At 40.0% G+C, this 25,311-nt stretch overlaps 1 protein-coding gene and 1 long non-coding RNA gene across 4 annotated transcripts in view; one reads left to right on the forward strand and one right to left on the reverse strand.

Moving 5' to 3' along the window:
• LOC119822726 overlaps positions 1–17,835 on the forward strand; it is a 37,049-nt gene extending 19,214 nt beyond the window's left edge. For all 3 annotated transcript variants that reach the window (XR_005286835.1, XR_005286834.1, XR_005286836.1), the window contains 3 exons: positions 14,289–14,444; positions 15,532–15,630; positions 16,235–17,835. This is a non-coding gene — a long non-coding RNA (uncharacterized LOC119822726). The remainder of the gene's footprint in view (positions 1–14,288; positions 14,445–15,531; positions 15,631–16,234) is intronic.
• Positions 1–25,311, reverse strand: part of Cabcoco1 (ciliary associated calcium binding coiled-coil 1) — a 99,366-nt gene that overhangs the window by 24,020 nt on the left and 50,035 nt on the right. The gene's annotated exons all lie outside the window — the stretch shown is intronic.

Genomic DNA, 25,311 nt, shown 5'->3' on the forward strand with positions numbered 1-25,311 from the left:
ATAAAATATTTCACCAATGAGATTGTTTCTGAGTTGCTTGACAGCACTGCTAATGCGATGCTCTATTTCTCAGGGGTGGCTAGACACTATGTAAATGATATGGTGATGATGATGACTTTTAAAGGTTGGAAAATAGAAAACATTTAATATATACACTTACGGTACTTACTGTAAAATATTATTTTTTATTGTGTTCTCAAACTGTGACTGTCAACAACAGAAATATAAAATAAGATTTTAAAAACTTTCCTGTAATAATTTTCCTGTAAATGATTTTCAATTTAGGGCTTATTCCAAATAACTGGCTTTAAATTTTAACATTTTTTTCCATAGCCTACCTCTGTAAGTTCTGTGTGTCTTTAAAGGTTGAGTCCAAGCACTTCTTTAAGGCTTTCCTATATATACTCTCTTTTTACAGAAAAGAGTAGCTCCTTATTTCTGAAATCATTTATGGCCAGATGTGTCATCATAGACCCTGATGCCAGCACTGGGGAGTCTGAGACAGGAGGATTATAAGTCTGAGGTTAACTTGGGCTACATAACAAGCTCCTCTCTCAAACCAACAACGTTTTCCATTTTCTCTGTCATTGCCCAGGCGTCTTTTCTGGTCCTGCAGTATAGGTCTAGGGCTCAGCAATGAACAATGCAGCCCTTACTTTCAAACAGGTCACAGTTCAGTGTGTGGGTATGCGGTGGGGTAAGGACGGTAAGAGAAATAATTATTCAAAGTGTATGTAGAGTGTCCTAGAAACACAGCTAAGAAGCAGCCTACTCATTGGCAGGGGAAGGAGGTCAGTCAAAGAATCAGGGATGCTTAGTGAGCACACAGAGCCCAAGTGGAGTCAGGTGAGAAAGAGTGTCCAGACAGGGTTGGATGGAGCAGGAGACAGAGCAACAAGGGAAGTAACAACACATATTAAAGAATGGAAATGGAAGAAGGGCATTCCAGAGCAAAAGATTTACATGGCGTTTGCAAAGACAAGAAGCCAGTGGGCCTGGGTCCAGATCCATTTTTGACATTCAATCATCACATGACCTTTGGGCAAACTCATTGAATTTCCAATAACCTTAGGTTTCTCATGTCTTACGTAGGTAGGCTGTCTTCGGGTTGATAGTCATGCAATTCACAGAGCCAGTTTTCTTGGAAAGATATCCAAAATTCCAAAATTGGAACAATTAAAAAAAAACGGTGTTAAAGTTTAACAGCAACAAAGTAATTTAGTCTAGTCAAGGCCTGCTAAGACTTAAAAACATGAAAATGTAAATGTTTTAAATGTTTCAAATGTGACTTCCAGTCATGTCTAGAAGTTAGTGTGTGTTCGTCTTTTGTTATGACTACAATGAAAAGATAAAGGCAAAAAAAAAGCCAGAAGAAAAATAAATCAAGGGACCTATTTTCCATATGTTTGAATAATATCCAGCAATTTTTAGAAACGAATTTAGCAAAAGTTCGAACAATACATTTCTCTCATCATTTGCTAAGAGGAAGCCTCTTGATTAATGTAATTAAAGGGTTGCTTGTAACTCAAGACTCAATTAAGAAAATAAATTTGGCCTTATTACTTTACTTCCAACTGGTGGTTTTCCTAGCGTGATTTTTGAGCTAAAATCCATGGCTGCTTTGTTCATGACACATGAATTGTTTTAACACATCCTTTCCCCTGCTGTGCGTATGATTAAGAAAGCAGAGGTTAAATAGTGCAGTAAAGAATTGGGTAAATTCATTCTATTTTTGCCCACAGTGCCTTTTAGTCCCCCCTCTCCCGGCCCCTCTTAGGACTGCAAGAGTGAAGAAACCTATTATCTTGTCCTTACATTATTTAAGATAAGTTCTTATGCTCAGAATATGACTTCTCTCACTTCATAGTCTCCACTACACTGATTTTGTGGGATCCCTGCTGAAGGTACAGTCTGTATACAAAGAGAACCAAACGCAAGGGCATCATAGGGTTTATTGAGTGTTGATGCATGCTGGATGCTGGGATAAGAATTCTGAATGCACTGTTTTATTCTTTTTACCTTATTAAAATCCTAGGCATATATTCATTCTCATCTTTGGATGAGGAATAAGAGGTTTGGAGAAGTTATGCTGCTCTTCCAAGGCTCCCAGACAACAAGGGACAGAACCAAAGTGCTAATTCTGGTGTCTTTATCTTCAACCTTGGCTCTTATCCATTTTAATTTTTTTTTTATTTAAGAGATTTGAATCTAGTTTTGGTAGAACATCGAACATCTTGTAAATGGTAGTTGGCACGATACACGGGCTAAATTTCAACTGGAAAGCAAACTGACGTCCAGGAAAGGTGAAGCAGTGAGTTCTTGCCTTTATTGTGTTGATAGCCCGATGCAGCAGGACTCTAGAGTCTGGGGGAAACACGATGTATTTGAGAAGCCCCAGACAAGAGGAACCACTTTTCTTCCCTGTGTTCCTCCCATTGTTGCGGGTCACAGTGTTAATGTCCGCCTGGCTGTCCTCCTGAACCCTGAGAAGCAGCTTTTCTCCCTCCTTTTCTTTTATCTTTGTGTCAGTTGATCAATAACTCCTGCCAGGCCTTCTTTGAACTAAATCTACAGTGATTTCTTCCCACATTTTGCACCTCCACTCCATTCCAAGACACCCAGGTCACAGCTGTCGCCTTCCATTCTCTCTTCCTCTTCTCTTCACTCAACCAGGGACAAGAAGACCTGAAACAGACTGTGCAAAGCCCACAACAAGGTTGCCATCAAAATACACACAAAAGTGAATGGCGTGTGTGTGTGTGTGTGTGTGTGTGTGTGTGTGTGTCTGCACATGTATGCTAGCCTTGTCTTGCTCCAGTGATGTATTTGAGGTAGGGCACTAATGAGGAAAAGGTTCAGCTCACAGTTGGGAAGGTTGTGGTTTGTGATGGAAAAGTGATCCCCTGCTTCAGGCCTAAGAAAGTGAAGGGGCACATCATGGTGGAGGAGATTTGCTTGCTTCTTGGCCAGGAGGCAAAGACAGAAAGATAAAGGAACCAGTCCCCTTCAAGGGCATGCCGCCAATGCCTGAAGGCTCTCCCACGAGATCCCCTTCCTGCTTCAGACTCTCCCATAGACTCCTCTCGTCGAAGGTTTTCACCAGATCCCAGTAACAGCATTCCAGGTGCCAATATTTTGGCACTTAGACCCTTGGGGGACCCTTATTCGAGCCGCAGTATGTAGAATTTACAGAGGAACCAAAGAATTAATAAATAACGTTTGTTACAAAGCTGACACATTTTAAAATACAAAGCTATGAATCGAACATGTCAATCACTTGACCCATATTCAATACTATATTTTTGTAGGCTTTGAGCTTCAGTCTGATCAGCTTGTCAGACTTAACAATATTATAATATTTTCCACAGAAGAAATTTTGTTCTTTTCTTGGTTAATCAAGATGTTTCTAATCACTGGCAGTTTAGGATGATTTCACCCTCAGAACCCCTCACTGGTAATTATCAGTAAATTTTAGGATCGATGCGGAGTATCAGCAGAGAGCAGTAAGTTTCCTTGAGATGTGGGCCACAGATTTAAAATTCTGATCAGTTTCTTTTATGTAAGGGACAATTTAAGATGCTCTTTTTTTCTTGAGTGAATGACAGTCATTATCCAATTTTGTCCCGATGCCCTTATTGTAAAGGCACATCATGCATGTCAAGTGATCTTAACCATAGTTGGATGCTTTTTACTAAAATGTAAGAAATGTAAAATGACTTCTCCAGCGAGGCCACGTGAGTTGCTCTTCTCCCTTAATGACATTAAACCATCGGGGAGGCTGCCCTGACCACGGCTGCTCTTCTAAGTATCTGCTGTCACTTGTCCGCTTTTCCTAGGATCTGAATTTGGGGGAATTGCATTTTAATTTTTGTTGTCAGAACAACTTTGGATGATTTAGATGACTCCTGCTCCATCCTTCATTATATATTGATTTTCTTCTCAGTGTTTTTTTTTTTTTTTACAAATCAATTTTCGCATGACAAAAGATGCCTTGCATGGAGATCCAAGCCTCCATGAAACATCGTTTCTCACTTGTTGAACTAAAACATTCCAAAAGTCTGTCCAAATTACAGTTAAAATGGTATATTCAAAATGTATTGAATCAAATGTTTGCATTTCATTTGCACTTTGGTTTTTATTCCAAGTCTTCAGAAATATATTTTAGAGTTCTTAAAATGTCATTTAACTCACGGCAAGACTTGACTAGCTTTTCACACGGCTGAGGCTTAGGAGGATTTTTTTCCACAGACTAGCTTCTGGTTTCATGCATTTTGAAGCTGGTTTCTCCTCCACCGTTCATGAATGTCCAGAGCCTGACCACACAGGGTACATTCATGCTGCACTATGACCTTGGACCTGGCACCTTTGTGCAGTGACGGCGCAGTGGGTGGTGGGAGGAGCCTGCACAAAGATGGCTGCACAAACTTTATTGGGCAAGCGCTCTGCCTCCCAAGTGACCCAGTAGCCCTTCTACTATGCCTCTCTATTCCTGGGCCTCTAGTTATTTGTAGGATACTGTGTTTATGTGATCTTCATATATTGATCTTAATGTAGCCAACACTAAACCTGTAGTTGCAACTTTTCTCAGTATGGCAAAAAAAAAAATGTAGTTTTACTAATTCTGCTGATGGTATAATCACTTTCATGTCTGAGCCGATTTTGGTTCATCCTAATGCCCTAGAGTTCCTTATCCAAGTGGCCATTAACTTTGGCATCAAGTTTCCTTTCCAGTATAATAGTTGTCCCTCCCTCCCCACTATTGTCACTCACCATACCCTAGCCATGTTTTGTAATGCCTAGTTTTCTTATCTTCCTAATTAGTCGTTCTGTCCATAATTTCTTTCTCTTCAAAATGGTGTGCGCGCCAGAGCCAAGTTACTTTCCTCAAGCTTCTGCTTTTATCCCAACAGTCTCACGCTCAAGTCCCACCAGTTAAATTGCTGTCAGTTACATGGAGAGCAGTGCTCTTACCAGAGACAGGGTTTTAAAATGGAAGCTGCTTCCATACTTACCAAAGAGATGAATTTAGATGAATTGGCCAGAAAGCCTGTTGGGATTTGATGGCAAGTCTGAACTGTAGGATATTTTCTAAGCAGACAATGTACATTTTTAGGAAGGATGATTTTCAGCCTCAAGCGAGATTTGCAAAACCAAAGGTACCGCGCTTGTTATGAATTAACTTCTCTCCCATCCATCCGCCATCACTTATATATACTATACGTCAAAGAATTCAGAATTGTCCTTGTTCCCTGTAGGACTCCATTTCTCACGGAACCGCTGGTGAAAAAGATTGCTAGAGTAACTGTAATTATTTGAAGAAGTGTTACCACGAGTGATTGTAGGGCTACCTTAATGACTGAGAAAAACGCAATGAGACAGACCAGAAACAAACACCACTTATAATTAGCAATGGCCATTTGCATATAAACAGTAACTGTTGCCAAATTTAAATTCCATCTCATAAAGAGAGTAAGAGCAATTATAAATTCACGAGCAGGGTACAGAGGTCTTGGGGCATCTGTGAGTGTGTATGCATATGTGTGTGTGTGCGCGCGCACTCGTGTGCACGTGCGTTACATATGATAGCTGGTGTTTCCATACCCCTGAAACTAAACTCCCTCTGTGTCAGAGTATCTAAATTGTGCCTTTATTGTTTTGTAGACCAGAGTTTATTATCTTTGTAGTCAGGCTGATTTCCTGAAATTGAAAATGATTTGGATTTAAATTAATAGAGTTTTAGTGTACGTAATTTGTAAGAAGGTTTAAACTACTACATAATTCATTTTCCTATATAGCTGTTAAGATATAATATAGCATCTATTAGAATAATTTTTTGATAGGGTAATATAAAAGCTTCTTCTTTTGGTTGTATACGGGGGCGGGAGGCTACTGGAGAACAGAGTCAGGGCTTAATGAATGTTAGGCAGGCTCTCTGACATTGAGCTGCACCAAAACCTCAGGAAAAAAATATTTTGATGGAGAAGATATAGTTGATTATTTTATTCTGACATTTTAATTAAAAATTTAAAATACTAAAATATCAAAAACTACGGTGACAGGAGAAATGGCTCAGAAGGGATGAACACTTACTGTGCCATCACAAGGATCTGAGTTCAGGTCCCAGCACTCGCCTAAAGACAGGAAAGGCCCCATGGGTCTCTAACCACAACAGTGTGGGTGTTAAGACAGGGAAATTAGAGACCCTGTCTCAAGTGTGTACGGCTGGGAGTGACAGACCAGAACGCACGGTGTTGGTGTCCTCCTCTGACCTCCATAAGTACACAGAATATCATCTGTGTACACATATGCACACATCCACACATGGTGGGGTGGGGGTCTGAGTCTCTAGTTGGATAGTATTTGGTTTCTAAAGTGACAGAAAACACCGAAATCCAGTAGACTTTAAAGAACTGATGTTTTAATGCTGTCTTCACATAAAGCTGCTGGAGAAAAACATTCAAAACCACCAATGTGCTTCAGCTTTGGGGGACCTGGTCTCTTTGAGGTGCTCCTGGCCTCTACCCAAAGATCACCAGACGGTCCTAAATGACAGCTCTTTCATATTCTTGCCAGAAAAATAAAAATAAACCAATACAAATGTTATTCCCTCACCCTCACCCCCAAATAACAATAACAAGACACTCTAAAGTTTTGCTGCCAGAACTATTAGGTCACGTGGTCTCTGTCTTGGTCACTCTCCCCTGGATTAACAGTCTTTCACGACCAAGAAAGGAAGAAATGGATGCTGAGAGACAGGGCCCAGACTTAGCCACAAGATATAGTGTCCTCTATGTCTCCAACTGTGAAATAATAGGCCATAGCTTCTGTATTCCTATATCATCAGAGAAGGAGAAGGTAGGAAGACTTATTTTAGCCAATCGTATCCAGTTACAGAAAGTTACAATTTAAATATAGTTAATTGGCTGTTGTTTTTCAAGCCAGAATGTAAAGATGCTAAACTAGCTCTTGCCTGCTGGAACTGCTGCATTGTGTATCAAGATTTATTTTCATTATCCTCCATGTGACTCATGCCGATGATGAAGTTTTGCAGACAGAACAACCTCCCCATCCCGCAAAGCCCTTCTGGAGTCCAGCCGTGTTCCGCCTCGCCACACCTTCCTCCCTCCCACTCGCTTTCCCAACTGGCTTGTCCACAATCCAGAGTGGGTTTTGCTGTGGCTCACGTGACAGGAAAAGCAGCAGAGGAAAAGTAATTTAGGAATAAACAAACTTAACCCCAAAGGAATAAACAACATTAGCATTCCCAGCTGAATCCTGTGCTTCGGAAAGAAGGTCTTCTTTTTTGTGCAGAGGATTTCTCTGGGACAGTGGGATCCGCGGGATGGCGGGAGTGGAGGGAAACTCTGTTGCAGTTAGATTGCAACTCGAGACCGGCTGGCCCAGGGTCTCTTGGTGGGAAATTCAGACTCGGTGTTTAAGGATCACAATTACCCACTCTTAGATAATTTTCACTTCCGTGACACTGTCCAACCTAATTGACAAATGATTGTTTTTATTATTTTGGGGTCTAGGGAGGTCACTTCTCTCTGATGCTACTTAGCTTTCTGGAAAGGGTTTGTCCTGAAGTATGGGATGCCATGGGGTTCACTATGAATCCATTTGAGGAACATCATCTAGCTGTGGCCCATTTTGTCTTATTTACTTTAGTCTGATCTGTTAAGTGCCTGGGTAGCCCCTTGTTTGTTGATGGAACTTCATCTATTCCTGGCCTTGGCAACTCTCATTTTTTTCCAGAATTCTTTTTTTTTTAAACCCAGAAGACAAAAGATGCCCAGCACTAAAATTACTTCACTTAATTTTGGTATTTATTCATTTATTTTAATCTTCATCATATATATTCAATATATATAGCACTGGGTTACACAACAATACCTTCATACAAGGTTATATTATACATTGAACATATTTACCCCTTTCCCATAGCCCCCTAATCTCCTTTTTTCTGAGATTTTTAGGGGACTCTTTGGGCAGGCTGGATTTCTCAATTATGCTTCTAATCTAATCCGGTCTTACTAATTAGGCCATTTTTACTAAAGGAAGCTGACACCATCCCCCACTCCACTGCATTTTCTCATGCTATTTCTGTTTGGAAGATTTTGCCCTACTCTTCTCGTGGAGAAATGCTTATTCATCATCTCTTGATCGTGGCTAAGGCTTCAGACAGAGCTGAGCTCTCTTCTCGAGCTATGAGCTCTGCAGTTACCTAATAGTCTGTAATTACAGACATTTAGACTTTGAAAATTCAGTGTTTTCCCATTTCCATTTGTAGGAGGCAGATTTAAAGAGCTTTACATGAAGAGACAAAAAATCCATTGTATTTTTAACTCAAATGCTGCAGATAGCATCCTTGTTTTGTGGGGGGGCCTCTCTTTGGTCATCCTCTCCTTCTCCCAAGAGTCTTCATTAGGGGCTAGTGCACTAGCTCTCAATCTGTGGGTCATGACCCCTTTGTGGGTTGAAGAATCCTTGCACAGGGGTTGCCTAAGACTATTGGAAAACAGATATTTGCATTACAGTTCACAACAGTAGCAAAATTACAGTTATGAGATAGCAAGGAAATAATTTATGGGGAGGGTAGGGGTCAGCACAACGTGAGGAACTGTATTAAAGGTCTCAGCATCAGGAAGGTTGAGAACCACTGGTCTGGTGGTTCTTAGCACCTCTGGACATTGCCAGTGGAGGAGAAGGGCGGGGTTTGAGATTTGAGGAGTTAGCAGGGGACTTTACCATTAATGAATTTCAAAGGAAGCCATATACGGGGGGGGGGGCAGAAAAAGAGAAAACACACCCCAAATTTAGGGCATCTAAGTCCACCAGTTGGAGGACTTTGGCTATGTTGAAATCTACTGAGAGATTTGTGTCAAGAAGGAAGAGATGCTGGGGTGTACGCAAGTGTGTGTCTACACATGTGTGCATCTGTCTCATTGCCATATCCAGAAAACTGAGCACAGCAGGAGGGTCAGTGCTGGAAGAAGGAAAAATAAACCAGTTATTTTGCGACAAACATCTAATATGTGTCACTGATTTCTACTGGGTGAAAAAGTTATCTCTTCGAGTGGGGCTAAAAGTCTAATGGTTTGGAAGAAGTCCCCCTTTGCAGACACTTAATGGACATAGATGACCACACAGTCTAATTAAATTAAACTTCGCTACTTTTTTTGGTGTTGTTATTACAAATCTATAGTCTTTATGCTTCTAACATGAAAACGGTTTTTCACTGAGCAAATCTGAAGAAAATGTCTTTACTGAAGAGTTTATCTCCCTACTTCAGGGTCTGGGTTTTCTGTTTCCCCTTTTAATACTTAATTATTTTAGTTAAAATCAAGGGGAAAGCTACTTCAATGAAATAATTAAGACAGAAAGATAAAAAGCTGCTCTCCCTTTCGTGGATGTGAATCTGCAAATCCTATGAACTGTAAATGCCTTTCGGTTTTGAAAGTCGCTTTCCATCTAGTTACAAACTGAAGAAGTGACTCAACCAGTAGAATTTCCCTAATTCGGAATGCCTTGATTTTTTTGCCACTGCCTATGGAAAACTCTTTCTTAAGGGCAGGCAAAGGAAGCTTGTAGCAAACCTCCACAGGAGGGCACTGTCGTGTGATTGGTTCAAGCTGCGGCAGCTGAGGCCCATTCTGTCCTTACCCAGGTTTGGATGAAGTGTCTCAAAGAGACTGTGTGCATTTCCCGAGCTGGAAAATTCTATGTAGTCAAAACTCAGGATGGTAGGTTTCATGGGAGTTGGTGTTTCCTCTATCGAGTAAAAACGACTGTGAGTAATTTAATCTTTCTTTGGAGGCATGTAGTCATGGTAAATTTTATCTTCAAACACAGGAAAATGGGTAAGACGCAAGCTTTGAAAGAAGCAAAAGCTAAATAGGTCAAAATTACAGCATGCTTTAAAAATGGCTGGGATATTTTAGAGCTGGTGAGCTAATCAATCAAAACTGAAGACAGTGCTCTAAAGTGCACTTATTACTTGTAATTGGGATGTGTTTGTAAGTTGTTTGCGTAGACCACATTATTTTCAAATATCCATGTTACTTATAATGACATGTTTAGCTAACTAGACAGTAGATAGATAAATCAATCTTAGCAAACATAGAAACAGAATCAAACTATAAATTCTACAGTGGCACTCTCTATTGTCATAAAGTGTCTGGAAACATCGTCTGCCGCAGTGTTTATGGTGAATATTTGGCCGAATGTAGAATTAAAAAAAAAAGAGTCCCTTTTCCCAACTCACAGTTCAGTAGTATGTTTTCAAACCATTCTCCAAGAGATAAAAATGTTAATATTTTACTAGATTTAAATCAATATAAAAGTAATTATGATCTTGGCTGTTGCCATGCATCTTTGTGAGCCTGGTCTTATTATTCTGAAGACTAACAGAGCCTTGCAAGACCAAGCCAGCTGCACTGAATGGACAGTTTCATTAAATTTGAAAAGTAACAGGCCTGGTGGATATCGATATAGATTATATGGTTCCAATAACTGTTTATATAACATACATATTTCCAGTAAGAAAGCTATTCATCTCATTATAGTTTTTTTGCTCAAAAATGTCATGTGGGCTAATCCTAACAATAGAAGGGAAATGGGGGAGGGCTTGGGTATTTTGAGAACCTCTGTGGTGGGAAACATGCTGGTAGCTTTGATAGTCTAGGAATTTGTAGTTGAAACAAAATAATGTAAGCGCAGTATAAATCTGACAGCTTTCTGAGCCTGCATTCCAAATTAGAAACTGATGATATCAAGATTTCATACAAATGAGCCTGGAGAAATGTCTCCGTGAGTAAAAGCACTTGCCATCTACGGCCTGAATTCAACCCCAAAATACAGAAAAGACAGAACTGATCCAAAACTGTCCTCTGGCATGCGCACGCGCGCGCGCACACAGACACACCACAATAACTATTTTTTAATTAAAATATCATACAGATGAAAACACTTGCTTAAATAGAGGTATACTTGTGATGGTTCACACCTGGTTTGAGTAATTAAATTTGTTAGTAATTAAAATGCTAGTTCATTGCCTTCCCAGGGAATCTAGACACACTGTCTAAATTTAAATATCTTTTACTTTTAGCTTCCACTGACAGACCTTTATGTCAATAAATAATTCAGAGGGTAGATTTAAAAATACAAAAAGACTTGGATATGTGCTTACACATGATAGCATTTAAACATTTTGTCATGTAAATTTGGCAACTGTTATACAGTCTGATACTTTGACAATGCAGCCATACTTAACCAGTTTTCTTTGTTTATTTTAGAGGCTCATTCTATTTTATAACTTATAATATTTTATTATTATGCAATGATGGGGATTAAGCCCATTTTAATTACTGACAAATGGCAAGTGATCTACCACTCCCTCATGTCTTCAGTCCTGCCATCCAGAATCTAGTTCACTGGAACCTTTATACTATGAGACATTTTATTGCTTCAAAATCTTAATAGATTCATTGCTATCAAATGCTTTCATATCAGGAGGTCAAATGAACCCAACTTCTGAGACAGCTTCCACTAGATTTTATAACATATCAAAATATTGTTTGCACATAAAAGTGTTTTATTGATGAGATTTTATTTTGGTTTACCTTTTTCCTCTTTTTTAGCCTTTCTTCTTTTAAAATTTTATCATTATTATTATTGGTGTGTGTGTGTGTGTGTGCGCGCGCATGTGTGTGCGTGTGTGCGTGTGTAGAGAGTAGCACTAAGCCTGAGAGCTACACTGTTCTATGAATATAAGCATAAATACCTAGAAGGTAGTTTGACGACATCCATTTAATAGACATGCAGGCAGATTTTTTTTTCCCACCCACCAGTTCCCAAATAACTGACAAGAAGACTTAATATTAATTACAAATGCTCAGCCAATAGCTCAGGCTTGTTACTAGTTAACAGTTATATTTAAATTAATCCATATTTCTTATTTATGCTCTACCACATGACTGGTACTTTTTCTCAGTATGGTATGCCCATCTAGTTTCTCCCTGCATCTGCTGGCACCTTCTCTGACCCCACCCTTCTTCTTCACATCATTCTCAGTTTGGCTCTCCTGCCTAACTTTATCCTGTTCAGTTATTGGCCAGTGAGCTTTTTTACTAAACCAATCATAGTGACATATATTTACACAGTATAAAGGAATATTCCACACAGAGAGACAGAAATAGCAATCCCCTCCTTCCTGGGCCTGTGACCTTCTAAACCTTGAGTTTAGTCCATGTTTAAAGGACCAAGTATGAATTCCCTTCTGTCAAGCAGGCCTCAAAGACAATCCCAAAGTGGTTGGTGACCCACTAACCTCCATGCCACTATTGCGCAAGTGGACGCATCTCGCCTGGTAGATCAGTGTTGTAGCATTCAGGGTTCACTGCTAGCAAAGCCATCAATAACTTTTCTCTCCTGTGTTTTCCTTATTTTTAAACTTGGAAATATTCATTATATAGAGTAATGTCCTTCATAAGTACATTTCATACAAGGATATGATAGAGTTTGACCACAGCCCTTGTCTCCTTCATTCCCCCAGACCAGTGGTTCTTAACCTGTGAATTGTGACCCCTTTGGGAATGTCAAATGATTCTTTCACAGGGGCGGCCTAAGACCATCAGAAAACATAAATATTCACCTTACAATTCATAACAGTAGCAAAAATTCATTTTGAAGCAGCAACAAAAATAATTTTGTGGCTGGGGTCCCCACAGTTTGAGGAGCTGTATAAAAGGGTCACAGTATTAGGAAGGTTGCCCTAGACAGTTTCACGTGTCTTGTTATATCATATGTACATATATGATTTATGTATCAATGTAAAATCTAGGACCCATAAGAGAAAACATATTTGTCTTTCTGAATTTGGCTTAACTCCCTCAATGTGACACTGCTAAGCGCATCTCAACACCGTCTACCTTTCTGCAAAATGGTAATTTCATTTTCCCTTATGGGTGAATGAAATTCCATTGTGCATAGACAATTCACTTTGTCTCCTCTACTGAGCACCTGGGTTGGTTCCATACTTTAATGACTGTGACCATTGCTTGATCGAAGAGCCCTGTGCAGGTATTTGTGCTATAAGAACACACAGTCCTCTGATCTTCCTTCCTCCTTTTTTCTCCCCAAAGAAACAGATTATTATTTCAGAAAAAAATGTCAAAATGATGCCAAATGTTCCATTCTTGAGCATTCTAATTAGAATGTTTCTGTGCAAAGACATTTAATTTCTAAGTTTGACTTACCTAAAACATTCAGTATTTTTGAGGGCCAGTTATTGGTTTTCTCTTAAGATAAGAAAAATCAGAACATCAAATAAGGGATTAGGCAAGTCTTAAGAATCTCTTTGACACTGCAGGGTAAGATGAAGAAGTCAGGAAATTCCTATTCCTGGCTTGTACCTTGGCTTCCTCTTCAGGGGAAGGAAATGATATCATTAGGCCTTTGTAGCCAGGCCCCACTATCCCCTGCCTCAGTGGTTGATGGGAACTACCCCATGTCCCAATGATGTTGATCTTGGGGTTTAAAAAAATCTCATATTGGGTCAGCATTTTATATTTGTTTTACTTTTTTCTTTCTGTGTAGTTTTAAATTAATCAAAATAATATATGGTGTTCCTGAACAACCCCTGAGGACAAACTGCAGGCTAGTGGTAGCTTCCTTGCTGTGTACCTTTGGGCTCAAGTCTCAAAGTGCAGGGTTCTTCGTGTTGTGCATTTTTATCAGTTGGGGAAGAGGCGATGTTGGCTGCTTGCTTCTGGCATTTAGAGGTCAAGAGCTAGGTGCTCTTGTGTTACTGTGGTTAAGTCTTAGTTTCTTGTTGTGATAAAGGATGGAAGGAAGGAAAGAAAGGAAGGAAGTGAAGAAGAGAGGAAGGACACATCACTGAGAAGCCCAGACTCTGGCCTTGTGAGTCTCAGGATAGCTGCTGCTGGTTTGGATGGCTGGGAACTGGGCAGGACTGGGTAAGCAGCATTGCTCTGGGCTCCTGCTAGCTATGAAGATGAAGCACAATCTGGTCAAGTCTTCGGGGAAAACCCACTTTCTAAAGCACATTTCTTTGGGTCTTTTGTTATAAATTGGTGTCATCATAGGTTTAAATGTGTAAAAACAAAAAAGGAACCTAGCATTGATCCCTCCCCCACTTAATCTCTAGGGCTCAAAACTTGTTTTTTCTTTAAAACTATGATATGAATATGGAGATACTATTTGCTTTTGTGAGTTGACAAGGGAATTGCAAATGGGCTTCCTTAAGATGCTGATTCCTATTTCTCCAGAGATCTGCCATTGCCTGGTGACACATGACACCGCTTTGTAGCTCTGACAGGACAACTGTGCTACTGTCCACATGTTCATATTCAGGAGAAAGACTTTTATTGCCAAACATCTGACAATTGACATGCCAAGTATTAAAGACAAGCACATAAACACAGGTAAGAACTAACATTGTATAAAGCAAACAAGAAAAATAGAAAAGACAGTAATAGTCAAAAAGATTTCTAGTGCATAAAGGAATTAAGGAAAGACTTAATTCGCCATAGGAAAGACTTTCAAAGAATCAGAAAGGTAACTCCCCCTGATTTTTAGAGACACCCAAAATGGTCTTGAAAGCAAGGGAGTTTCACAACAGTGTTTAGTCCTTGGACTATAAAATCTAAAAACACTGATGTTGGTGATTTTAAGGCTCTAGCAATACAATTTAGAAGTGAGTCTGTAACAGATACCAATGTAAATGATGCATACAGACATTGACAAAACACTCTGCTGGCCTGCTATTAATGTGTTCCATAATTACACTGTGACTTAAATAGTTTATATGGAGAGACGAATGTGAAGCAGGGAGAAGTGTTCCTGCATCAGCATTCAGAATTCAGATGGTGAATTATTTCATCCCTGTGGATACTTTCAAATATCACTGGGTAGGCACTCAAAATTATTTTAGAGTTTTTTTTTTAATTGAGTCATTCTGATCATCTGAAAAAAATCAGAAAATGTTCTTGCTTAACAAAGAGGAACATTGTAGAAGACAGACAACAAGGATAGAATGTTAATGGGCAAAAAGAAATTCCAATTTTGCTTGTATTTTAGTTGCATGGAACAAACTCATTTTAAAAACAACCACTGCTATTTGAAGAGAGTTATGGATGAAACACACATATCTAATTGTTATCATTATTTTGACTGGAGAGATGCTCTGTGCAAGGGTTTGGGCTGTACATTCTTTCAGCTCTAGAACTTTCTGAGGTATGAGATTATTAACCTGAAACAACTTAAATAGCTTTCTCCAGTATTCTGAGAGCATCACTAAAAATCTCACTATTGTAAAATTTATTCTTGAGATTTATGTAGCAGAAAATTTATGACTCTTCTTCATTGCAACTAAAGAGCTTTGAAATTTTAAAGTGTTTATAAATTCCAATTGCGTTCACATAGATATTAAAATGATGATATTTCCATCGGTTTCGTGAATGCAATCGGTTTGCCTCAATAAATGTTTAATGAGCATTTTCCTTTGTTTAGATCTGCAGAAGTGTCAAATAAATAATAAATAGCCCTACCTTGAGGAAGCCTATCATCTAATTGAAGGCAATGAGTCAAAGATCATGCTTTGTTATTTATGTAAGTGCCATTCTCTATACATAGATTGCTGTTCTCTAGCCGTGTTTGTTTAGACCCACTCTTTGGCTCCTGAGTGGCCCCAGAGAATTCAAAGACTTTCAAGCTGCTTCTATTGTGTTGACTCTGCACCCATATTTTCATTCCTAATTGTAATCAATGTTGACAGATGGTATTTTTATGTACTGTGTATAATATAGGAAGGTATTGGCAACCATTTTATGAACCCAAAATATAACATTTGAAGATCTCCTACTACTATTTAAAATAATGTCTTTCCTGGAGGCCGGTAGATAAATACAAAGGTTGTGTGTGTGTGTGTGTGTGTGTGTGTGTGTGTATCCCACGTAAAGGCCATCAGAGACCATTCACTAGCAGAGTGGACAAAATGGCCCCACCAGTTGCTATCAGTGAGCCTTCTCCATCAGCTTACTTGGGGCTTGTGTGATGGGGATTTGAGTGACCATTTGAGCCCCACATGCTCACTCTGATGGCTAACCATTGCTCCAAAGATGCTCCACGGACAGATTTGAATTTGTAGTTCATCATCACTACATGCCAGAATCTTTCTCTGTCCAATCCACTTTCTTTCCCCTTCCCTCCACAGTTATTGATTCTGAACTCCATCTTGACATCTGATTATGGGAAACCAAGCTGGCGACATGGAATATTGGTTGAATTTTGTCAGCAAGAGGATTTGCCATCAATATTCAGAGAAATAGACTTCTTCAAATCCTGAAGTTACTTCCTGTTTTCTGAACAGCTGGATACCAACTTGACTGTGACATCTTAGAGACAAATCGCTTTTAGAATTTGCTTGATATTTTCCTACAAATGTATTGCATTTAAAGATGCTATTTAAAATTCTTAACCCATTAGATTCCCCCCTGCACACTCCCTCCTCACTTCCTCCTTTTCCCTTCCACTTCCTCCTTTTCTCTTCCTATTTCTACCCTCTTCTTTTGGGTTGTGGATCCTTTTATGATGGGTGCTTTGCCACTGAAGCCCAGTATCTTTACTAGGCTAGACTATGTCCTGCAGTTTGTCATTCTTTGCTCATTTCCAGAATGATCATTCCCTTTGTTCCATAAAGGTTGTCTTCAGGCACTTTGGAAATAGTATTTCAATGTTTGGATGGCTTGTTGCCAATCCTTTCTTCCCAGTGTTTGGGACTTCTGCGTGCTATATCTCCATCAAAAACCTGGGACCTTTGTCTGTCTTTTCCTTCTCATTCATTGTGTGGTTTTCTGGAACTTGTTCTGCACATCACAGGTTGATTTTCCCGTACTGCTGCTTTAAATTCTTTATCATCTCAGATATTTTGAAACCTTTTAATGTCACTGCCTAGCCCTTTTGGTGACATCATTTCTCTTTCCACTACATTTTATTTCTATGTCATAGATATTCCCCTTAATTTATTTGGGTATTCAAAACACATATAGGTTAAAATCTTCCTTTAGAATAAATCTTCATCAATTTCGACTGTGTCTATTCATTCTTCCCCTCCCTTCTTCTTCCCTTTCTCTCCCCCTCTCTCCACCTCTCCCTCCTCTTCCTTTGTTACTTTCTCTCTTCTTATCTCCACCTTACTTTTATCTTTTATTTCCTTCCTTATTTCCTTCTTCCAAGCTTTGGTTCTGCTATCACATCTAATTTAAAAACCACTACTTAGTTTTTAATGAAGTGACCTCCTAAATTCTATATGAAGAAACACAGGGCCATGCCATGAAATAGAACTAATTCTTTAGCCTCTAACTTTTGGAGTTTCGAAAGGTTTTGAGAAAGTGGTAGAAGAAAGGCTTGCCTATCTAAGTTACTGTGTTCTTGAAGTGTGACTGCTCTCAATGGAAAGACCAGGCCCCAAACAGCAAGCGCTCTTTAGAGAAGCCACACCCAACTGCCTGTCAGTCTTGTCACCAGGAGTGGGAGGAGCTAAAAACGTTCTCCAGTTCATCCAGGAAAGGCACTGCTTGGATTTTCTGTTGTGTCCCTTGCGGCCCTGCTATAAAGATGAATACTTTGCATTGGTATGGATTGTGGTCTACTGATACAAATTTAATGTCAGTTTTGTTATATGTATATTGCTGCTCTTCAGGTGTTGTTTTTGTATAGCTCATTTAAAAATGTAATGTATAATTAAGAAATATAGGTTAATAGATAGTCATCTATAATAGTTAAGCTTGTAGTCACGTTAGGTTTTCTAGATGTACAGAGATATAGTTCAGACGGATAGTTGTTCTTCAAACTTTTCAAACACTATAGAATATGGCATTTAAAATATTTAAAGAACTTGGGACTTTTCATGACAATGGGACTCATCTGCTCCTGGCAGCACCAATTTTCAAGAGAAAAAGGGGCATGTAAGAGGCTCCTTATGGAGTTTCTTGGCCATTTCAGTAAGAAAGAGATCTTCCTGAACTGCTTGATGCTATGCTGTATGAACTGGACACACAGGACCCACAGAGAAACGACTGCTGAACTTGCCTAAAAGTGAGACCATCCTTCGGAAGTTTTGCTTCATGAAAGAGTCTACCAGACATTCTGTAGGACAAAAAGAAAGCAACGGATGGGCTTTGCTATTACAAGGGAGAACAGATATTCAAATATCCCGCTTCATGGAAAAGTTTGTTGGATACTATAGGCCTGTAGGCTGAAAAATGGATGCCAGAATATAACAGAAGAACTCTGGGTGACTGTCCAGGTAGCGAGATGTCTCTGTCAATTCTAGAGTTTTGGAAGTTGCTTACAACGTACTTCCTGTTTACTTAGGTAATATTATATCCTTCTGGAGTCTTTGGTGGAGATGAAGAAAGATAGTTATAATTATAAAAGATAGTTTAGATACAAAACTTTAGTCTCACAAAGATAAGAATGATAGAGTATTTTCCTTAATTTGCCAAATGTAAATGAACTGAATATTGTAACTATAATTCTTGCTTGATTAGTGTTTTGTTATATATAATTTTACTCTGTTAAAGTTAAAACCTTCCTTTTTATTTAGACAGAAAGGGAGAGGTGATGTGAGATTCCCTTCTGTAAGCTGTGAATATGTTTTATAGACATTGGTTAATAAAGAAGCTGCTTCGGCTAATGGTCTAACAGAGTAAAGTCAGATGGAGAATCTGAACAGAGATGTAGAGAGAGAGAGAGTAGGTAGAGTCAAAGAGATGCTCAGTAGCTGCCAAAGGAGACAGATGCTCTGGAACCTTGCTGGTAAACCACAAGCCTCATGGTGAAGCACAGAATAATAGAAATGGGTTAATGTAAAATGTAAGAACTAGCTAGAAATATGCTTAAGCTATTGGCCAAAACAGTGTTGTAATTTGTACAGTTTGTGTGTGGTTATTTTGGGCGCCTCCGCCTACATGACCCCATGTCGTATTCACATCTAGAGAGTTTAAGCCTGGTTCTCAGCTCCCTCCCTGAACATGGTCTAAACAGCTTGGTGTCTGATACCAATTCTTTGGAATTACATCATTGGCTTTACCTTCCTCAGTTAAGGTTGGTAATCAAACATAGTCATTTTGTAAACACACCCTTCTATCATGACTGTCTCAAGGAGATGACAATCACTGTCTTACATCATCATTCTGAGATGCGGGAAAACAACGATGAAATCTGGTGTTTGGTTTATTATACAGAAAATCAGAGTCATGGTATTGCTTTTTCAAACTATGTACTGGAGCAATTCTCCTCCATTCGTGAGTGCTCCTAAAGTGGGTTTCTTTAACCTGGTGACTTTTTCTAAAACTGTTTTTGAAACACTTTCATGAAATGAAAATTCATCCCTGAGCCTTTTGTCTGCCTGTTGTGCTCAGCTTTTTCTTATGAATTGGAAATCAATTTCTAAGTACCTAAGAGGTGTGGGCAGAAGTGAATACGTGTCCGAGACAAACATGTCCCAGAAGTTTAGTCAAACTTGGTTGTGTGTGACAAAGTTCCTAGTTGTTAGATGTGGAGAAGGAGTCCTGATATTTTTCACAGTTATTTGGTAAATGCTTAATCTTAAACTTGGTTGTCTGAACTCTTTCTAGTGACTTTTCTCCTTTGAGGACAGGAGTAACTCTCTGATGAGTTGTCTTGACCCTGTAATCACCATATGCCTCATTTATAAAAATCACACACACACACACACACACACACACACACACAGAGAGAGAGAGAGAGAGAGAGAGAGAGAGAGAGAGAGAGAGAGAGAGAGAGAGAGAGAGGGGGGGGGGGAGGGAGGGAGGGAGGGAGGGAGGGAGGGAGGGAGGGAGGGAGGGAGGGAGGAGAGAGAGAGAGAGAGACGCTCAGATCTCTGTTTCTTTCTTAAAAAATATGTTTAATTACACATACGGGTGTGTGTTCAAGTGGGGCCATTTGCACTTGAGTGCAGTTGCCTGCAGAGGCCAGAAGAGGGCATCGGATCCCCTGGAGCTGTGTAGCTAGAGGTGTTTGTGAGCGACCAGATCTGGGTGCCGAGAATAGAACTCTAGTCTGCTCCAGGAGCGGTAAAGGTTCTCAATTGCCGAGTCTTTCCCCCAGCTCCTGAACACTAATTCTGTTTAAAAAATAATTTCTTCATGGAAAACTGCTTACTTCTCACAAATAATTCGTAACTTACTTTAAATGTAGCTGTGCAAACATTTTCCCAGTGAACTACTTATTTTTATTTTTGTACTGAAGTGGGCAGCTTGACTGGCTGCTGTAAATGCCTGTTGCCATAGCCTGCCTTTTGACCCTAATCTCGGAAATTAAAACACATACACAAATCATCATGTTGTGGACGCAAGCACACCCAGATTCTAACCTTTGCTTCATGTCAAAAACAATACTCTCTTTAGGGAAACTCAGGCTGATTCCATGGGAAACAGGCGGGGAGATTTCATTCCAGCCACGCTTTGGGAAGAACTTTCCGACGTTAAATCTTAGGAAAAAGAGGCCATGAATTTGAAGTGGGGTGGCATGGTGTATGTGGGAGGGCTCGCGGAGAGGAAAGGGAAGGGAGAAATGTAATTAAAATGCAACCTCAAAAATGAACGACAACAACAAAAGAGATCATTCAAAACATTAGCGGGGCGGTATTGGTGCACGCCTTTGATCCCAACACTCGGGAGCCACAGGCAGGCGGATCTCTGAGTTCCAAGCCAGCCTGGTCTACAGAGTGAGTTCCAGGACAGCCAGGGCTACACAGAGAAACCCTGTCTCAACCCCACCCACCCCCAAACAAAACAAAATATTGAAAACAAATCTCAGTAGAGTTCCCTTTAGTATCATCTCTATCCTCACAGGCAAGTATGAAAAAGGGCTTTGGACTGTTTTTGTGCTCAGCCTGAACCATGCTGATGAGCACTGCTAGCTTGCTCGGCCTGATGTGTCCTCAGACTGGAGTTTCCAGTTTCTCCGCAACAGACGTGATGAGCACGCTCAGTTGCTCCCCTGTCGCTGGGTGGAAAGGTCGGTGCTCCCTTCTGGCCCCCAGCTCTTTGCTTTATGAAGTCATTGATTTCCACCTTCTCCAAGCTGAACTGGAAAGTTCTGGGGTAACCTGTCTAAATGCTGTCCTGGAAAGGCCTCGTCCACTCCCAACTCTAACAAAATCGTACTGTGCTGTGGCGCATGCGCATGGATTCATCCCTTTCCTAACCTTTTAGCTTTGTTTCAGGGACTTAAGTTAGGCTGTTAATCCCCTAAATATTTGACTTTATTTTTCTTTCCAAACAAGTCTACAGAGTTCTCTCATGCCAAGTTCCACATAATGTCCTCTACCCCCACCCCTTTTGACTGTTTCAATAGCCATCAGTTACGGCAGAGAACACGCCACAGGTGTAGTGCTACGTGAAAGCGTCAGAAATTTGATTCGTTTTCTCTAAGAATACTATACAATTGCCTCTATATAAAAGCATTTTATTTTTAAGCCAAGTTACCATTTGGCTTTCTTTCCCGGAATGGATGTTTAAAGATTTTAACATTATGAAAATGAAAGTAAATTGAATCCTGCAGATTTCTAATAGGCATAAAATTGATGTGTTTTTCAACGATGGACTCCATGATGTGGAGTGATGTGGAAGGGGTAGGTTTTAATTCAGAGGGAAGACGCCCCTGTCTTCTGAAGACCTACCTGTGTGTGTTCCTGGAGCCTGGGTTTCCTCCCCACAGAGCTGGCACACATCAAAATGTCCTGTCTTGGAGCTGTTGAGAGTCTACGGGACAATTTTTTTCTTGCTCTTTTGTTGTCTTTGGCTTTGATTCTTTGGTTATTTTCTTTTCCTTCCAAACCTCACAGGCAGGTAAATGCTCTAACTGAGTCTGACCATAGTTAAGAGCTCAGTAAGTGGCTGCGTTGTGCTATTTTCCTTATTAAGTTTGGCTTTTTCGGCTCCAATATGTGCCTGGAAAATACTTAGAATTATTTTGTGTATCTATAGCTAAAAAATATGGTTGAGTATAAAGGAGATACCAGTGAGTTAAACAACCTTGGGAGAAACCGTGTTTTGACCTATTAGAAAGTTTGGGTTTTAGTAAACATCCTGTATCCAGGGCTGTCATCTGTCAGCCCTAAATGAATCCCTCTGAGTCTATAACTGGAGCTTTTTAGGTTGCTTACCTGAAGTTGAGGTTATTTAAAATAGAGGAGATGGGATGTACACACATAACTTATGGTTGAAAGCCATAAGCCCCGCCCCCTTCCAAAATAGAGACAAACCGAATGCCCCATGACAGTGTGTGTGTATGTGTGTGTGTGTATTACCTGCTGAAGGCTACGATACCATCTTCTAGAAGCCTAAGTATTTTATCATAATGTTGAGATTTATAATTGAGATGGAAAGAATATTTCCTTATATTGTGAGCTAAAGGTCCAAATTCATTATTTTCCTTGTGAACTATTCCCTAGACTCTTAATCATTTATTTAAAATAATTGAAACTAATATTGAGAATAATGACTCCTTTCTCTCTACAATATAATGTCATATAGTAAATGACTATGTAAGTGTGGGTTTTTTTTCCCTTTTATTTCCTTCCAGCACTATGCCTATATTTATGCCAGGATGAATTAATCAATGTTCTGAAATCACTATAAATTTCTCACTCCTGGAATAGTGATATAAAGCCTCTAGTTTAAATCTTCAACATTGCTTTATCCATTTTTTGCCTTTCTTAAATTATTTTATTTTCTTATCTTTGAGTATTTATTTCTATTTTAATGATGTGCATGTGGGGGTGGGGACTGTGTCACATGAGTACAGCTGCCCAGGGAAGTCAGCAGAAGACACTGAGTCCCTGGAGCTGGAGGTACAGGACAAAGGTGGGTGCTGGGACCTGGGCATGGGTCCTCTGCAGGAGCAGCACTTATGCTGAAGCACAGATCCGCCTCCCAGGCCCTCCTTCCATTTCATCGCACGCTTAAAAATCCGAGTTCCAAGTGCAGACTCGATTTTGCTCTCCATATTCTGTAGTCTGCATGTATATATGACTCAGATATTCACAGCTCGACGTTTTAGGCTTTGTATGCTATTCTAATACCGTTTTACTGTTCTACTTTCTAGTTGCTTCTGCCTGGCATATAAAAAGTGATTCCGACCGGGCGGTGGTGGCGCACGCCTTTTATCCCAGCACTCGGGAGGCAGAGGCAGGCGGATCTCTGTGAGTTCGAGGCCAGCCTGGTCTACAAGAGCTAGTTCCAGGACAGGCTCTAAAAAAGCTGCAGAGAAACCCTGTCTCGAAAAACCAAAAAGAAAAAAAGAAAAAAAAAAGTGATTCCGTATCTTTTCCATGTGATCGATTATGTGACTAGTTTACAGGTTTCATGACTTTTCTGCGAACTCTTTTCCATTCCACACATACAGTGAAATCACATGTGACAGGCCCTTCTGATCCCACGTTTCTGCTTTCTACTCCCTGGCTCACTCCGTCTGTTCCTCCGAGCTGGGTGGAGTCGCCGGCACATAGAAAACAGAACAGCTTCTGTAGAGAAGGCAGCCCCTCTCTACTCTCAGGAGGCTAGGCTTCAGAAGTGGACCGTTGCTGATAAGGCTTGATGTGGGGTTTGTAGCGACCTTTAAAGTCTAGCTATATAGTAAGGCATTCTCCCCTGCCCCATTCCTGGGTCGCTAACAGATTTTATAATATCTGGGTGGGAGATTCGCGGGACAACTGCTTTGCATCTCCTGAGAAAAATGACGCAGTCCCTCGTTGTTATTAGTGTGTACAGCTAGCTACCTTGACTGTTCCCCTTTGTAGTCCAGAAAGATGCTTACTGTGGGCACAGATACTGTCATGTCCTACACTCTGGGGTTTCTGATTTTTTTTTTTAATGCATGTTCATAGGAGAGCTTAGAGAGTCTTTCTTTCTTACATTGTCCTGGTCAGGCTTGGCCAGTAGTCATTGTGATCGCTTCTACATACCCTGAAGGTAATCCAAAATTGATTTCATTTCTTTCCTAATTATTAATGTTATAATATGGACTTGAGAGGTTTCTTTGTAAGCAAAGTTTTAGTTCAGTTTCTTTGATATATAGCTTTTAAAACTTTCCAAATTTTCATTACTTTTACCTACTATGAAAACCAGTGGTTATATTCACCTTTGCGTGTCCACTCATCCATAGACACTGGGATTTGTTGCCGACACTGGAGTCTTTAAACCTTACTAGGAGCTTTTCAGTGTTATTAGTTTTGCTGAAGAGCCATCCCACAGCTTACTACTGTTATTACTGCATAATTTTATTTAATTAGTTTCTGCTCTTTTTTATTCATTCCCCCTCTTCAAGTTCAATCTGCTATATTTCAGTTTTTAAAAATAGTATTTATTTATTCTGATAGATACGAGTATATTTTATGTAAATTAGTATCTCTCTGGATGTATGTGTGTGCGCCACATATATGCAGGTGCCTGAGGAAGCAACGGGGGGGGGGGGGGCACCGGGTCTCCTGAAACTGAAGTTACAGACGCTTGTGAGCAGCCATGTGGGTGCTGAGAGATGAGCCTGGGTTTTCGGCAAGAGCAGCCAATGCTGTTAACCACCAAGCCACGGCTCCAGCTCCTGACATTTTCCAGTTTTAAATGTCAGCGTTACGTCAGGAATCTTGGTGGGTTTTTTGTTTGTTTGTTTTTTGCCAGAGTCTATGAGTCAGTGGCACCCCAAGTCAAGAAAGGAGGTAAAATCTCAGACCTGGCCATGTTCCTTCCCAGTCCCGCTTATTAGACTCGCCACATCTGGAGAAGTTCAGCTGTTGCCAGCCTCTTACTTTGGATGTTATTGGCCTTGCCTTTTCCTTCTATCATTTGTTTCCTGCTTAGCCATAATAGAGATACCAATTTTAATGAGTTTTTAGAAAGCCTCTTATTATTTGAAAATTGATCTCTGCTTTTTTTTTTTCATTATTTCTTTGCTTGGTTGTACTTAATCTTCTCCTGTTTACTAGAATTTCAACTTGAAAGCTGAGGCCATAGAGTTAGGATTTTTAAAAATATAGTACTTGTATTTATTCTTTAAGAATTTCAGACATGTATACAACGTATTTTGACTGTATTCACTTATTTCTAACCATATTTCCAACTCCTCCCAGGCCCCTGGATTTTCCTACTGAGCTCTCATTTTCCTGTCCCCTCCACCCTTTCATCCCTTCTTCTCTTTCTTTCCATAACCCACGGAATGTAATCAGTGCAGGCTAAAAGCCATGGGCATGGGGCCACCCACTGG

Source organism: Arvicola amphibius, chromosome 9 (assembly GCF_903992535.2).
Source record: "Arvicola amphibius chromosome 9, mArvAmp1.2, whole genome shotgun sequence".
In the NCBI taxonomy this organism is placed as follows: domain Eukaryota; kingdom Metazoa; phylum Chordata; class Mammalia; order Rodentia; family Cricetidae; genus Arvicola; species Arvicola amphibius.